The sequence below is a fragment of the Chiloscyllium plagiosum genome, unplaced genomic scaffold (genome assembly GCF_037043375.1).
Source record: "Chiloscyllium plagiosum isolate Xiang-an unplaced genomic scaffold, Cpla_swu_hap1 HiC_scaffold_38, whole genome shotgun sequence".
NCBI lineage: Eukaryota > Metazoa > Chordata > Chondrichthyes > Orectolobiformes > Hemiscylliidae > Chiloscyllium > Chiloscyllium plagiosum.
The window spans coordinates 21751992-21765346 of record NW_028270176.1 but is presented as its reverse complement, the minus strand read 5'-3'; the positions used below and the strand labels follow the sequence as shown (position 1 = coordinate 21765346).

Below are 13355 nucleotides of genomic sequence, written 5' to 3'. Positions count from 1 at the left end.
TTGGACTGATAGCTGCTGTTTTTGTCAAGAGCTTGGGAATTGATGTCTGAAACACCAGGGTCATTACCCTGAAGTGACAGACACCTGTCGACTCTCATTTCTCGTCTCAGACCTGTTGAGCTTTTCCTGCAACTTCTGTTTTTGTCACTTACAGCGTTCAGTTGAAATCCACAAACTTCTTTCTTCTGCAGGCAAAGAACGGGGCTGTGTGTGTTCACGAATTTAACTTTGAGATCGCTGACCTCAGTCACTCCAAGCGAGCGAATGACAATTCCCAATTAGGTCTCCCGGTGATTGTCAGAAATCTCAGAGGCATAGGATCCCTCCAGTTTGGAAACAGGCCATTCCGCCCAACCAGTCGCTGAGTGGTTCGCACTGCTGCCTCACAACGCTAGGGAGCCAGGCTCGATTCCAGCTTTAGGGAATCGAGTCTGTGTCGACTTTGCACATTCTCCCAGAGTTTGCGTGGGTTTGCTCCGGTTTGCTCTCACAGTCCAAAGACGTGCAGGCCGGCTGAATTGGCCATTCTAAATTGCTGAGCTGAAAATGTATTGCTGGAAAAGCGCAGCAGGTCAGGCAGCATCCAAGGAGCAGGAGAATCGACGTTTCGGGCATGAGCCCTTCTACAGGAAGTTCTAAATTGCCCCTAGTCATAGGTGCATTATTCAGAGTGAAACGGGTCTGGGTGGGTTACTCTTCAGAGGATCGATGTGGACTTGTTGGGCTGAAGGTCCTGTTTCCACACTGTAGCCAATCTAATTTATTCTAATCTCGTCCACACCGACCCTGCAGAGAGCAATCGACCCAGACCCATTCCGCATCATTCCACATTTAATGCTGACGAATCCACCGGGCCCGCACTATCACCGTACACAATGGGACAATGAAGCATGGCCAATCCCGCAGAAGCTACACATCTTTGGACTGAGAGCGGTAACCGGAGCAGCCGGAGCAAACCCACGCACACACGGGCAGAATGTTCAAACTGTACAGACGGTGAGGCGAGAGTCGATTGAAACCTGTGTCCCAAGTACTTGAGTCAGCCAGTGTTAACCAATCCAGTGCAGTGCGCCGGATCACCCGGCTCCATAGCTCAGTGGTTAGAGCACTGGTCTTGTAAACCAGGGGTCGTGAGTTCAAATCTCACTGGGGCCTCTCAGCCATGTCTCCAGCGCCCACTCAGTTTCAACGCTTGGCATGAGACTGTAGGATGCTATGTTCAAGCTCAACGCCAGCTTGTCGTCTAACCGGCTTATTTGGAAGCTACGGCGTTCACCCGCAATCACCAAATAAACGAGTCGCGCTCCTGAATAACCTTGTTGGACTGATAGCTGCTGTTTTTGTCAAGAGCTTGGGAATTGATGTCTGAAACACCAGGGTCATTACCCTGAAGTGACAGACACCTGTCGACTCTCATTTCTCGTCTCAGACCTGTTGAGCTTTTCCTGCAACTTCTGTTTTTGTCACTTACAGCGTTCAGTTGAAATCCACAAACTTCTTTCTTCTGCAGGCAAAGAACGGGGCTGTGTGTGTTCACGAATTTAACTTTGAGATCGCTGACCTCAGTCACTCCAAGCGAGCGAATGACAATTCCCAATTAGGTCTCCCGGTGATTGTCAGAAATCTCAGAGGCATAGGATCCCTCCAGTTTGGAAACAGGCCATTCCGCCCAACCAGTCGCTCAGTGGTTCGCACTGCTGCCTCACAGCGCTAGGGAGCCAGGCTCGATTCCAGCTTTAGGGAATCGAGTCTGTGTCGACTTTGCACATTCTCCCAGAGTCTGCGTGGGTTTGCTCCGGTTTGCTCTCACAGTCCAAAGACGTGCAGGCCGGCTGAATTGGCCATTCTAAATTGCTGAGCTGAAAATGTATTGCTGGAAAAGCGCAGCAGGTCAGGCAGCATCCAAGGAGCAGGAGAATCGACGTTTCGGGCATGAGCCCTTCTACAGGAAGTTCTAAATTGCCCCTAGTCATAGGTGCATTATTCAGAGTGAAACGGGTCTGGGTGGGTTACTCTTCAGAGGATCGATGTGGACTTGTTGGGCTGAAGGTCCTGTTTCCACACTGTAGCCAATCTAATTTATTCTAATCTCGTCCACACCGACCCTGCAGAGAGCAATCGACCCAGACCCATTCCGCATCATTCCACATTTAATGCTGACGAATCCACCGGGCCCGCACTATCACCGTACACAATGGGACAATGAAGCATGGCCAATCCCGCAGAAGCTACACATCTTTGGACTGAGAGCGGTAACCGGAGCAGCCGGAGCAAACCCACGCACACACGGGCAGAATGTTCAAACTGTACAGACGGTGAGGCGAGAGTCGATTGAAACCTGTGTCCCAAGTATTTGAGTCAGCCAGTGTTAACCAATCCAGCGCAGTGCGCCGGACCACCCGGCTCCATAGCTCAGCGGTTAGAGCACTGGTCTTGTAAACCAGGGGTCGTGAGTTTAAATCTCACTGGGGCCTCTCAGCCATGTCTCCAGCGCCCACTCAGTTTCAACGCTTGGCATGAGACTGTAGGATGCTATGTTCAAGCTCAACGCCAGCTTGTCGTCTAACCGGCTTATTTGGAAGCTACGGCGTTCACCCGCAATCACCAAATGAACGAGTCGCGCTCCTGAATAACCCTGTTGGACTGATAGCTGCTGTTTTTGTCAAGAGCTTGGGAATTGATGTCTGAAACACCAGGGTCATTACCCTGAAGTGACAGACACTTGTCGCCTCTCATTTCTCGTCTCAGACCTGTTGAGCTTTTCCTGCAACTTCTGTTTTTGTCACTTACAGCGTTCAGTTGAAATCCACAAACTTCTTTCTTCTGCAGGCAAAGAACGGGGCTGTGTGTGTTCACGGATTTAACTTTGAGATCGCTGACCTCAGTCACTCCAAGCGAGCGAATGACAATTCCCAATTAGGTCTCCCGGTGATTGTCAGAAATCTCAGAGGCATAGGATCCCTCCAGTTTGGAAACAGGCCATTCCGCCCAACCAGTCGCTCAGTGGTTCGCACTGCTGCCTCACAGCGCTAGGGAGCCAGGCTCGATTCCAGCTTTAGGGAATCGAGTCTGTGTCGACTTTGCACATTCTCCCAGAGTCTGCGTGGGTTTGCTCCGGTTTGCTCTCACAGTCCAAAGACGTGCAGGCCGGCTGAATTGGCCATTCTAAATTGCTGAGCTGAAAATGTATTGCTGGAAAAGCGCAGCAGGTCAGGCAGCATCCAAGGAGCAGGAGAATCGACGTTTCGGGCATGAGCCCTTCTACAGGAAGTTCTAAATTGCCCCTAGTCATAGGTGCATTATTCAGAGTGAAACGGGTCTGGGTGGGTTACTCTTCAGAGGATCGATGTGGACTTGTTGGGCTGAAGGTCCTGTTTCCACACTGTAGCCAATCTAATTTATTCTAATCTCGTCCACACCGACCCTGCAGAGAGCAATCGACCCAGACCCATTCCGCATCATTCCACATTTAATGCTGACGAATCCACCGGGCCCGCACTATCACCGTACACAATGGGACAATGAAGCATGGCCAATCCCGCTGAAGCTACACATCTTTGGACTGAGAGCGGTAACCGGAGCAGCCGGAGCAAACCCACGCACACACGGGCAGAATGTTCAAACTGTACAGACGGTGAGGCGAGAGTCGATTGAAACCTGTGTCCCAAGTATTTGAGTCAGCCAGTGTTAACCAATCCAGCGCAGTGCGCCGGACCACCCGGCTCCATAGCTCAGCGGTTAGAGCACTGGTCTTGTAAACCAGGGGTCGTGAGTTTAAATCTCACTGGGGCCTCTCAGCCATGTCTCCAAGCGCCCACTCAGTTTCAACGCTTGGCATGAGACTGTAGGATGCTATGTTCAAGCTCAACGCCAGCTTGTCGTCTAACCGGCTTATTTGGAAGCTACGGCGTTCACCCGCAATCACCAAATGAACGAGTCGCGCTCCTGAATAACCCTGTTGGACTGATAGCTGCTGTTTTTGTCAAGAGAATGGGAATTGATGTCTGAAACACCAGGGTCATTACCCTGAAGTGACAGACACTTGTCGCCTCTCATTTCTCGTCTCAGACCTGTTGAGCTTTTCCTGCAACTTCTGTTTTTGTCACTTACAGCGTTCAGTTGAAATCCACAAACTTCTTTTTTCTGCAGGCAAAGAACGGGGCTGTGTGTGTTCACGGATTTAACTTTGAGATCGCTGACCTCAGTCACTCCAAGCGAGCGAATGACAATTCCCAATTAGGTCTCCCGGTGATTGTCAGAAATCTCAGAGGCATAGGATCCCTCCAGTTTGGAAACAGGCCATTCCGCCCAACCAGTCGCTCAGTGGTTCGCACTGCTGCCTCACAGCGCTAGGGAGCCAGGCTCGATTCCAGCTTTAGGGAATCGAGTCTGTGTCGACTTTGCACATTCTCCCAGAGTCTGCGTGGGTTTGCTCCGGTTTGCTCTCACAGTCCAAAGACGTGCAGGCCGGCTGAATTGGCCATTCTAAATTGCTGAGCTGAAAATGTATTGCTGGAAAAGCGCAGCAGGTCAGGCAGCATCCAAGGAGCAGGAGAATCGACGTTTCGGGCATGAGCCCTTCTACAGGAAGTTCTAAATTGCCCCTAGTCATAGGTGCATTATTCAGAGTGAAACGGGTCTGGGTGGGTTACTCTTCAGAGGATCGATGTGGACTTGTTGGGCTGAAGGTCCTGTTTCCACACTGTAGCCAATCTAATTTATTCTAATCTCGTCCACACCGACCCTGCAGAGAGCAATCGACCCAGACCCATTCCGCATCATTCCACATTTAATGCTGACGAATCCACCGGGCCCGCACTATCACCGTACACAATGGGACAATGAAGCATGGCCAATCCCGCTGAAGCTACACATCTTTGGACTGAGAGCGGTAACCGGAGCAGCCGGAGCAAACCCACGCACACACGGGCAGAATGTTCAAACTGTACAGACGGTGAGGCGAGAGTCGATTGAAACCTGTGTCCCAAGTATTTGAGTCAGCCAGTGTTAACCAATCCAGCGCAGTGCGCCGGACCACCCGGCTCCATAGCTCAGCGGTTAGAGCACTGGTCTTGTAAACCAGGGGTCGTGAGTTTAAATCTCACTGGGGCCTCTCAGCCATGTCTCCAAGCGCCCACTCAGTTTCAACGCTTGGCATGAGACTGTAGGATGCTATGTTCAAGCTCAACGCCAGCTTGTCGTCTAACCGGCTTATTTGGAAGCTACGGCGTTCACCCGCAATCACCAAATGAACGAGTCGCGCTCCTGAATAACCCTGTTGGACTGATAGCTGCTGTTTTTGTCAAGAGAATGGGAATTGATGTCTGAAACACCAGGGTCATTACCCTGAAGTGACAGACACTTGTCGCCTCTCATTTCTCGTCTCAGACCTGTTGAGCTTTTCCTGCAACTTCTGTTTTTGTCACTTACAGCGTTCAGTTGAAATCCACAAACTTCTTTTTTCTGCAGGCAAAGAACGGGGCTGTGTGTGTTCACGGATTTAACTTTGAGATCGCTGACCTCAGTCACTCCAAGCGAGCGAATGACAATTCCCAATTAGGTCTCCCGGTGATTGTCAGAAATCTCAGAGGCATAGGATCCCTCCAGTTTGGAAACAGGCCATTCCGCCCAACCAGTCGCTCAGTGGTTCGCACTGCTGCCTCACAGCGCTAGGGAGCCAGGCTCGATTCCAGCTTTAGGGAATCGAGTCTGTGTCGACTTTGCACATTCTCCCAGAGTCTGCGTGGGTTTGCTCCGGTTTGCTCTCACAGTCCAAAGACGTGCAGGCCGGCTGAATTGGCCATTCTAAATTGCTGAGCTGAAAATGTATTGCTGGAAAAGCGCAGCAGGTCAGGCAGCATCCAAGGAGCAGGAGAATCGACGTTTCGGGCATGAGCCCTTCTACAGGAAGTTCTAAATTGCCCCTAGTCATAGGTGCATTATTCAGAGTGAAACGGGTCTGGGTGGGTTACACTTCAGAGGATCGATGTGGACTTGTTGGGCTGAAGCTCCTGTTTCCACTCTGTAGCCAATCTAATTTATTCTAATCTCGTCCACACCGACCCTGCAGAGAGCAATCGACCCAGACCCATTCCGCATCATTCCAAATTTAATGCTGACGAATCCACCGGGCCCGCACGATCACCGTACACAATGGGACAATGAAGCATGGCCAATCCCGCAGAAGCTACACATCTTTGGACTGAGAGCGGTAACCGGAGCAGCCGGAGCAAACCCACGCACACACGGGCAGAATGTTCAAACTGTACAGACGGTGAGGCGAGAGTCGATTGAAACCTGTGTCCCAAGTATTTGAGTCAGCCAGTGTTAACCAATCCAGCGCAGTGTTAACCAATCCAGCGCCCGACCACCCGGCTCCATAGCTCAGCGGTTAGAGCACTGGTCTTGTAAACCAGGGGTCGTGAGTTCAAATCTCACTGGGGCCTCTCAGCCATGTCTCCAAGCGCCCACTCAGTTTCAACGCTTGGCATGAGACTGTAGGATGCTATGTTCAAGCTCAACGCCAGCTTGTCGTCTAACCGGCTTATTTGGAAGCTACGGCGTTCACCCGCAATCACCAAATGAACGAGTCGCGCTCCTGAACAACCCTGTTGGACTGATAGCTGCTGTTTTTGTCAAGAGCTTGGGAATTGATGTCTGAAACACCAGGGTCATTACCCTGAAGTGACAGACACTTGTCGCCTCTCATTTCTCGTCTCAGACCTGTTGAGCTTTTCCTGCAACTTCTGTTTTTGTCACTTACAGCGTTCAGTTGAAATCCACAAACTTCTTTTTTCTGCAGGCAAAGAACGGGGCTGTGTGTGTTCATGGATTTAACTTTGAGATCGCTGACCTCAGTCACTCCAAGCGAGCGAATGACAATTCCCAATTAGGTCTCCCGGTGATTGTCAGAAATCTCAGAGGCATAGGATCCCTCCAGTTTGGAAACAGGCCATTCCGCCCAACCAGTCGCTCAGTGGTTCGCACTGCTGCCTCACAGCGCTAGGGAGCCAGGCTCGATTCCAGCTTTAGGGAATCGAGTCTGTGTCGACTTTGCACATTCTCCCAGAGTCTGCGTGGGTTTGCTCCGGTTTGCTCTCACAGTCCAAAGACGTGCAGGCCGGCTGAATTGGCCATTCTAAATTGCTGAGCTGAAAATGTATTGCTGGAAAAGCGCAGCAGGTCCGGCAGCATCCAAGGAGCAGGAGAATCGACGTTTCGGGCATGAGCCCTTCTACAGGAAGTTCTAAATTGCCCCTAGTCATAGGTGCATTATTCAGAGTGAAACGGGTCTGGGTGGGTTACTCTTCAGAGGATCGATGTGGACTTGTTGGGCTGAAGGTCCTGTTTCCACACTGTAGCCAATCTAATTTATTCTAATCTCGTCCACACCGACCCTGCAGAGAGCAATCGACCCAGACCCATTCCGCATCATTCCACATTTAATGCTGACGAATCCACCGGGCCCGCACTATCACCGTACATAATGGGACAATGAAGCATGGCCAATCCCGCAGAAGCTACACATCTTTGGACTGAGAGCGGTAACCGGAGCAGCCGGAGCAAACCCACGCACACACGGGCAGAATGTTCAAACTGTACAGACGGTGAGGCGAGAGTCGATTGAAACCTGTGTCCCATGTATTTGAGTCAGCCAGTGTTAACCAATCCAGTGCAGTGCGCCGGACCACCCGGCTCCATAGCTCAGCGGTTGGAGCACCAGGGGTCGTGAGTTCAAATCTCACTGGGGCCTCTCAGCCATGTCTCCAAGCGCCCACTCAGTTTCAACGCTTGGCATGAGACTGTAGGATGCTATGTTCAAGCTCAACGCCAGCTTGTCGTCTAACCGGCTTATTTGGAAGCTACGGCGTTCACCCGCAATCACCAAATGAACGAGTCGCGCTCCTGAATAACCCTGTTGGACTGATAGCTGCTGTTTTTGTCAAGAGCTTGGGAATTGATGTCTGAAACACCAGGGTCATTACCCTGAAGTGACAGACACTTGTCGCCTCTCATTTCTCGTCTCAGACCTGTTGAGCTTTTCCTGCAACTTCTGTTTTTGTCACTTACAGCGTTCAGTTGAAATCCACAAACTTCTTTTTTCTGCAGGCAAAGAACGGGGCTGTGTGTGTTCACGGATTTAACTTTGAGATCGCTGACCTCAGTCACTCCAAGCGAGCGAATGACAATTCCCAATTAGGTCTCCCGGTGATTGTCAGAAATCTCAGAGGCATAGGATCCCTCCAGTTTGGAAACAGGCCATTCCGCCCAACCAGTCGCTCAGTGGTTCGCACTGCTGCCTCACAGCGCTAGGGAGCCAGGCTCGATTCCAGCTTTAGGGAATCGAGTCTGTGTCGACTTTGCACATTCTCCCAGAGTCTGCGTGGGTTTGCTCCGGTTTGCTGTCACAGTCCAAAGACGTGCAGGCCGGCTGAATTGGCCATTCTAAATTGCTGAGCTGAAAATGTATTGCCGGAAAAGCGCAGCAGGTCAGGCAGCATCCAAGGAGCAGGAGAATCGACGTTTCGGGCATGAGCCCTTCTACAGGAAGTTCTAAATTGCCCCTAGTCATAGGTGCATTATTCAGAGTGAAACGGGTCTGGGTGGGTTACTCTTCAGAGGATCGATGTGGACTTGTTGGGCTGAAGGTCCTGTTTCCACACTGTAGCCAATCTAATTTATTCTAATCTCGTCCACACCGACCCTGCAGAGAGCAATCGACCCAGACCCATTCCGCATCATTCCACATTTAATGCTGACGAATCCACCGGGCCCGCACTATCACCGTACACAATGGGACAATGAAGCATGGCCAATCCCGCAGAAGCTACACATCTTTGGACTGAGAGCGGTAACCGGAGCAGCCGGAGCAAACCCACGCACACACGGGCAGAATGTTCAAACTGTACAGACGGTGAGGCGAGAGTCGATTGAAACCTGTGTCCCATGTATTTGAGTCAGCCAGTGTTAACCAATCCAGTGCAGTGCGCCGGACCACCCGGCTCCATAGCTCAGCGGTTGGAGCACCAGGGGTCGTGAGTTCAAATCTCACTGGGGCCTCTCAGCCATGTCTCCAGCGCCCACTCAGTTTCAACGCTTGGCATGAGACTGTAGGATGCTATGTTCAAGCTCAACGCCAGCTTGTCGTCTAACCGGCTTATTTGGAAGCTACGGCGTCCACCCGCAATCACCAAATGAACGAGTCGCGCTCCTGAATAACCCTGTTGGACTGATAGCTGCTGTTTTTGTCAAGAGCTTGGGAATTGATGTCTGAAACACCAGGGTCATTACCCTGAAGTGACAGACACTTGTCGCCTCTCATTTCTCGTCTCAGACCTGTTAAGCTTTTCCTGCAACTTCTGTTTTTGTCACTTACAGCGTTCAGTTGAAATCCACAAACTTCTTTTTTCTGCAGGCAAAGAACGGGGCTGTGTGTGTTCACGGATTTAACTTTGAGATCGCTGACCTCAGTCACTCCAAGCGAGCGAATGACAATTCCCAATTAGGTCTCCCGGTGATTGTCAGAAATCTCAGAGGCATAGGATCCCTCCAGTTTGGAACCAGGCCATTCCGCCCAACCAGTCGCTCAGTGGTTCGCACTGCTGCCTCACAGCGCTAGGGAGCCAGGCTCGATTCCAGCTTTAGGGAATCGAGTCTGTGTCGACTTTGCACATTCTCCCAGAGTCTGCGTGGGTTTGCTCCGGTTTGCTCTCACAGTCCAAAGACGTGCAGGCCGGCTGAATTGGCCATTCTAAATTGCTGAGCTGAAAATGTATTGCTGGAAAAGCGCAGCAGGTCAGGCAGCATCCAAGGAGCAGGAGAATCGACGTTTCGGGCATGAGCCCTTCTACAGGAAGTTCTAAATTGCCCCTAGTCATAGGTGCATTATTCAGAGTGAAACGGGTCTGGGTGGGTTACTCTTCAGAGGATCGATGTGGACTTGTTGGGCTGAAGGTCCTGTTTCCACACTGTAGCCAATCTAATTTATTCTAATCTCGTCCACACCGACCCTGCAGAGAGCAATCGACCCAGACCCATTCCGCATCATTCCACATTTAATGCTGACGAATCCACCGGGCCCGCACTATCACCGTACAAAATGGGACAATGAAGCATGGCCAATCCCGCAGAAGCTACACATCTTTGGACTGAGAGCGGTAACCGGAGCAGCCGGAGCAAACCCACGCACACACGGGCAGAATGTTCAAACTGTACAGACGGTGAGGCGAGAGTCGATTGAAACCTGTGTCCCATGTATTTGAGTCAGCCAGTGTTAACCAATCCAGCGCAGTGCGCCGGACCACCCGGCTCCATAGCTCAGCGGTTAGAGCACCAGGGGTCGTGAGTTCAAATCTCACTGGGGCCTCTCAGCCATGTCTCCAGCGCCCACTCAGTTTCAACGCTTGGCATGAGACTGTAGGATGCTATGTTCAAGCTCAACGCCAGCTTGTCGTCTAACCGGCTTATTTGGAAGCTACGGCGTCCACCCGCAATCACCAAATGAACGAGTCGCGCTCCTGAATAACCCTGTTGGACTGATAGCTGCTGTTTTTGTCAAGAGCTTGGGAATTGATGTCTGAAACACCAGGGTCATTACCCTGAAGTGACAGACACTTGTCGCCTCTCATTTCTCGTCTCAGACCTGTTAAGCTTTTCCTGCAACTTCTGTTTTTGTCACTTACAGCGTTCAGTTGAAATCCACAAACTTCTTTTTTCTGCAGGCAAAGAACGGGGCTGTGTGTGTTCACGGATTTAACTTTGAGATCGCTGACCTCAGTCACTCCAAGCGAGCGAATGACAATTCCCAATTAGGTCTCCCGGTGATTGTCAGAAATCTCAGAGGCATAGGATCCCTCCAGTTTGGAAACAGGCCATTCCGCCCAACCAGTCGCTCAGTGGTTCGCACTGCTGCCTCACAGCGCTAGGGAGCCAGGCTCGATTCCAGCTTTAGGGAATCGAGTCTGTGTCGACTTTGCACATTCTCCCAGAGTCTGCGTGGGTTTGCTCCGGTTTGCTCTCACAGTCCAAAGACGTGCAGGCCGGCTGAATTGGCCATTCTAAATTGCTGAGCTGAAAATGTATTGCTGGAAAAGCGCAGCAGGTCAGGCAGCATCCAAGGAGCAGGAGAATCGACGTTTCGGGCATGAGCCCTTCTACAGGAAGTTCTAAATTGCCCCTAGTCATAGGTGCATTATTCAGAGTGAAACGGGTCTGGGTGGGTTACTCTTCAGAGGATCGATGTGGACTTGTTGGGCTGAAGGTCCTGTTTCCACACTGTAGCCAATCTAATTTATTCTAATCTCGTCCACACCGACCCTGCAGAGAGCAATCGACCCAGACCCATTCCGCATCATTCCACATTTAATGCTGACGAATCCACCGGGCCCGCACTATCACCGTACACAATGGGACAATGAAGCATGGCCAATCCCGCAGAAGCTACACATCTTTGGACTGAGAGCGGTAACCGGAGCAGCCGGAGCAAACCCACGCACACACGGGCAGAATGTTCAAACTGTACAGACGGTGAGGCGAGAGTCGATTGAAACCTGTGTCCCAAGTATTTGAGTCAGCCAGTGTTAACCAATCCAGCGCAGTGCGCCGGACCACCCGGCTCCATAGCTCAGCGGTTAGAGCACTGGTCTTGTAAACCAGGGGTCGTGAGTTTAAATCTCACTGGGGCCTCTCAGCCATGTCTCCAAGCGCCCACTCAGTTTCAACGCTTGGCATGAGACTGTAGGATGCTATGTTCAAGCTCAACGCCAGCTTGTCGTCTAACCGGCTTATTTGGAAGCTACGGTGTTCACCCGCAATCACCAAATGAACGAGTAGCGCTCCTGAATAACCCTGTTGGACTGATAGCTGCTGTTTTTGTCAAGAGCTTGGGAATTGATGTCTGAAACACCAGGGTCATTACCCTGAAGTGACAGACACTTGTCGCCTCTCATTTCTCGTCTCAGACCTGTTGAGCTTTTCCTGCAACTTCTGTTTTTGTCACTTACAGCGTTCAGTTGAAATCCACAAACTTCTTTTTTCTGCAGGCAAAGAACGGGGCTGTGTGTGTTCATGGATTTAACTTTGAGATCGCTGACCTCAGTCACTCCAAGCGAGCGAATGACAATTCCCAATTAGGTCTCCCGGTGATTGTCAGAAATCTCAGAGGCATAGGATCCCTCCAGTTTGGAAACAGGCCATTCCGCCCAACCAGTCGCTCAGTGGTTCGCACTGCTGCCTCACAGCGCTAGGGAGCCAGGCTCGATTCCAGCTTTAGGGAATCGAGTCTGTGTCGACTTTGCACATTCTCCCAGAGTCTGCGTGGGTTTGCTCCGGTTTGCTCTCACAGTCCAAAGACGTGCAGGCCGGCTGAATTGGCCATTCTAAATTGCTGAGCTGAAAATGTATTGCTGGAAAAGCGCAGCAGGTCAGGCAGCATCCAAGGAGCAGGAGAATCGACGTTTCGGGCATGAGCCCTTCTACAGGAAGTTCTAAATTGCCCCTAGTCATAGGTGCATTATTCAGAGTGAAACGGGTCTGGGTGGGTTACTCTTCAGAGGATCGATGTGGACTTGTTGGGCTGAAGGTCCTGTTTCCACACTGTAGCCAATCTAATTTATTCTAATCTCGTCCACACCGACCCTGCAGAGAGCAATCGACCCAGACCCATTCCGCATCATTCCACATTTAATGCTGACGAATCCACCGGGCCCGCACTATCACCGTACACAATGGGACAATGAAGCATGGCCAATCCCGCAGAAGCTACACATCTTTGGACTGAGAGCGGTAACCGGAGCAGCCGGAGCAAACCCACGCACACACGGGCAGAATGTTCAAACTGTACAGACGGTGAGGCGAGAGTCGATTGAAACCTGTGTCCCAAGTATTTGAGTCAGCCAGTGTTAACCAATCCAGTGCAGTGCGCCGGACCACCCGGCTCCATAGCTCAGCGGTTAGAGCACCAGGGGTCGTGAGTTCAAATCTCACTGGGGCCTCTCAGCCATGTCTCCAGCGCCCACTCAGTTTCAACGCTTGGCATGAGACTGTAGGATGCTATGTTCAAGCTCAACGCCAGCTTGTCGTCTAACCGGCTTATTTGGAAGCTACGGCGTCCACCCGCAATCACCAAATGAACGAGTCGCGCTCCTGAATAACCCTGTTGGACTGATAGCTGCTGTTTTTGTCAAGAGCTTGGGAATTGATGTCTGAAACACCAGGGTCATTACCCTGAAGTGACAGACACTTGTCGCCTCTCATTTCTCGTCTCAGACCTGTTAAGCTTTTCCTGCAACTTCTGTTTTTGTCACTTACAGCGTTCAGTTGAAATCCACAAACTTCTTTTTTCTGCAGGCAAAGAA

The 13355-nt window shown here is 51.2% G+C and overlaps 6 non-coding genes across 6 annotated transcripts; all 6 read left to right on the top strand.

Annotated features, from left to right (window-relative positions):
• The first annotated feature begins 1082 nt into the window (after positions 1–1082).
• Positions 1083–1155, top strand: trnat-ugu (transfer RNA threonine (anticodon UGU)). The gene has a single exon. It is a non-coding gene; the product is annotated as a tRNA-Thr (tRNA).
• A 1246-nt stretch (positions 1156–2401) lies between these two features.
• trnat-ugu (transfer RNA threonine (anticodon UGU)) lies at positions 2402–2474 on the top strand. Its single transcript has one exon. It is a non-coding gene; the product is annotated as a tRNA-Thr (tRNA).
• Positions 2475–3720: 1246 nt separating this feature from the next.
• On the top strand, positions 3721–3793 carry trnat-ugu (transfer RNA threonine (anticodon UGU)). The gene has a single exon. It is a non-coding gene; the product is annotated as a tRNA-Thr (tRNA).
• Positions 3794–5040: 1247 nt separating this feature from the next.
• Positions 5041–5113, top strand: trnat-ugu (transfer RNA threonine (anticodon UGU)). The gene has a single exon. It is a non-coding gene; the product is annotated as a tRNA-Thr (tRNA).
• A 1260-nt stretch (positions 5114–6373) lies between these two features.
• trnat-ugu (transfer RNA threonine (anticodon UGU)) lies at positions 6374–6446 on the top strand. Its single transcript has one exon. It is a non-coding gene; the product is annotated as a tRNA-Thr (tRNA).
• A 5166-nt stretch (positions 6447–11612) lies between these two features.
• Positions 11613–11685, top strand: trnat-ugu (transfer RNA threonine (anticodon UGU)). Its single transcript has one exon. It is a non-coding gene; the product is annotated as a tRNA-Thr (tRNA).
• Positions 11686–13355: the final 1670 nt, after the last annotated feature.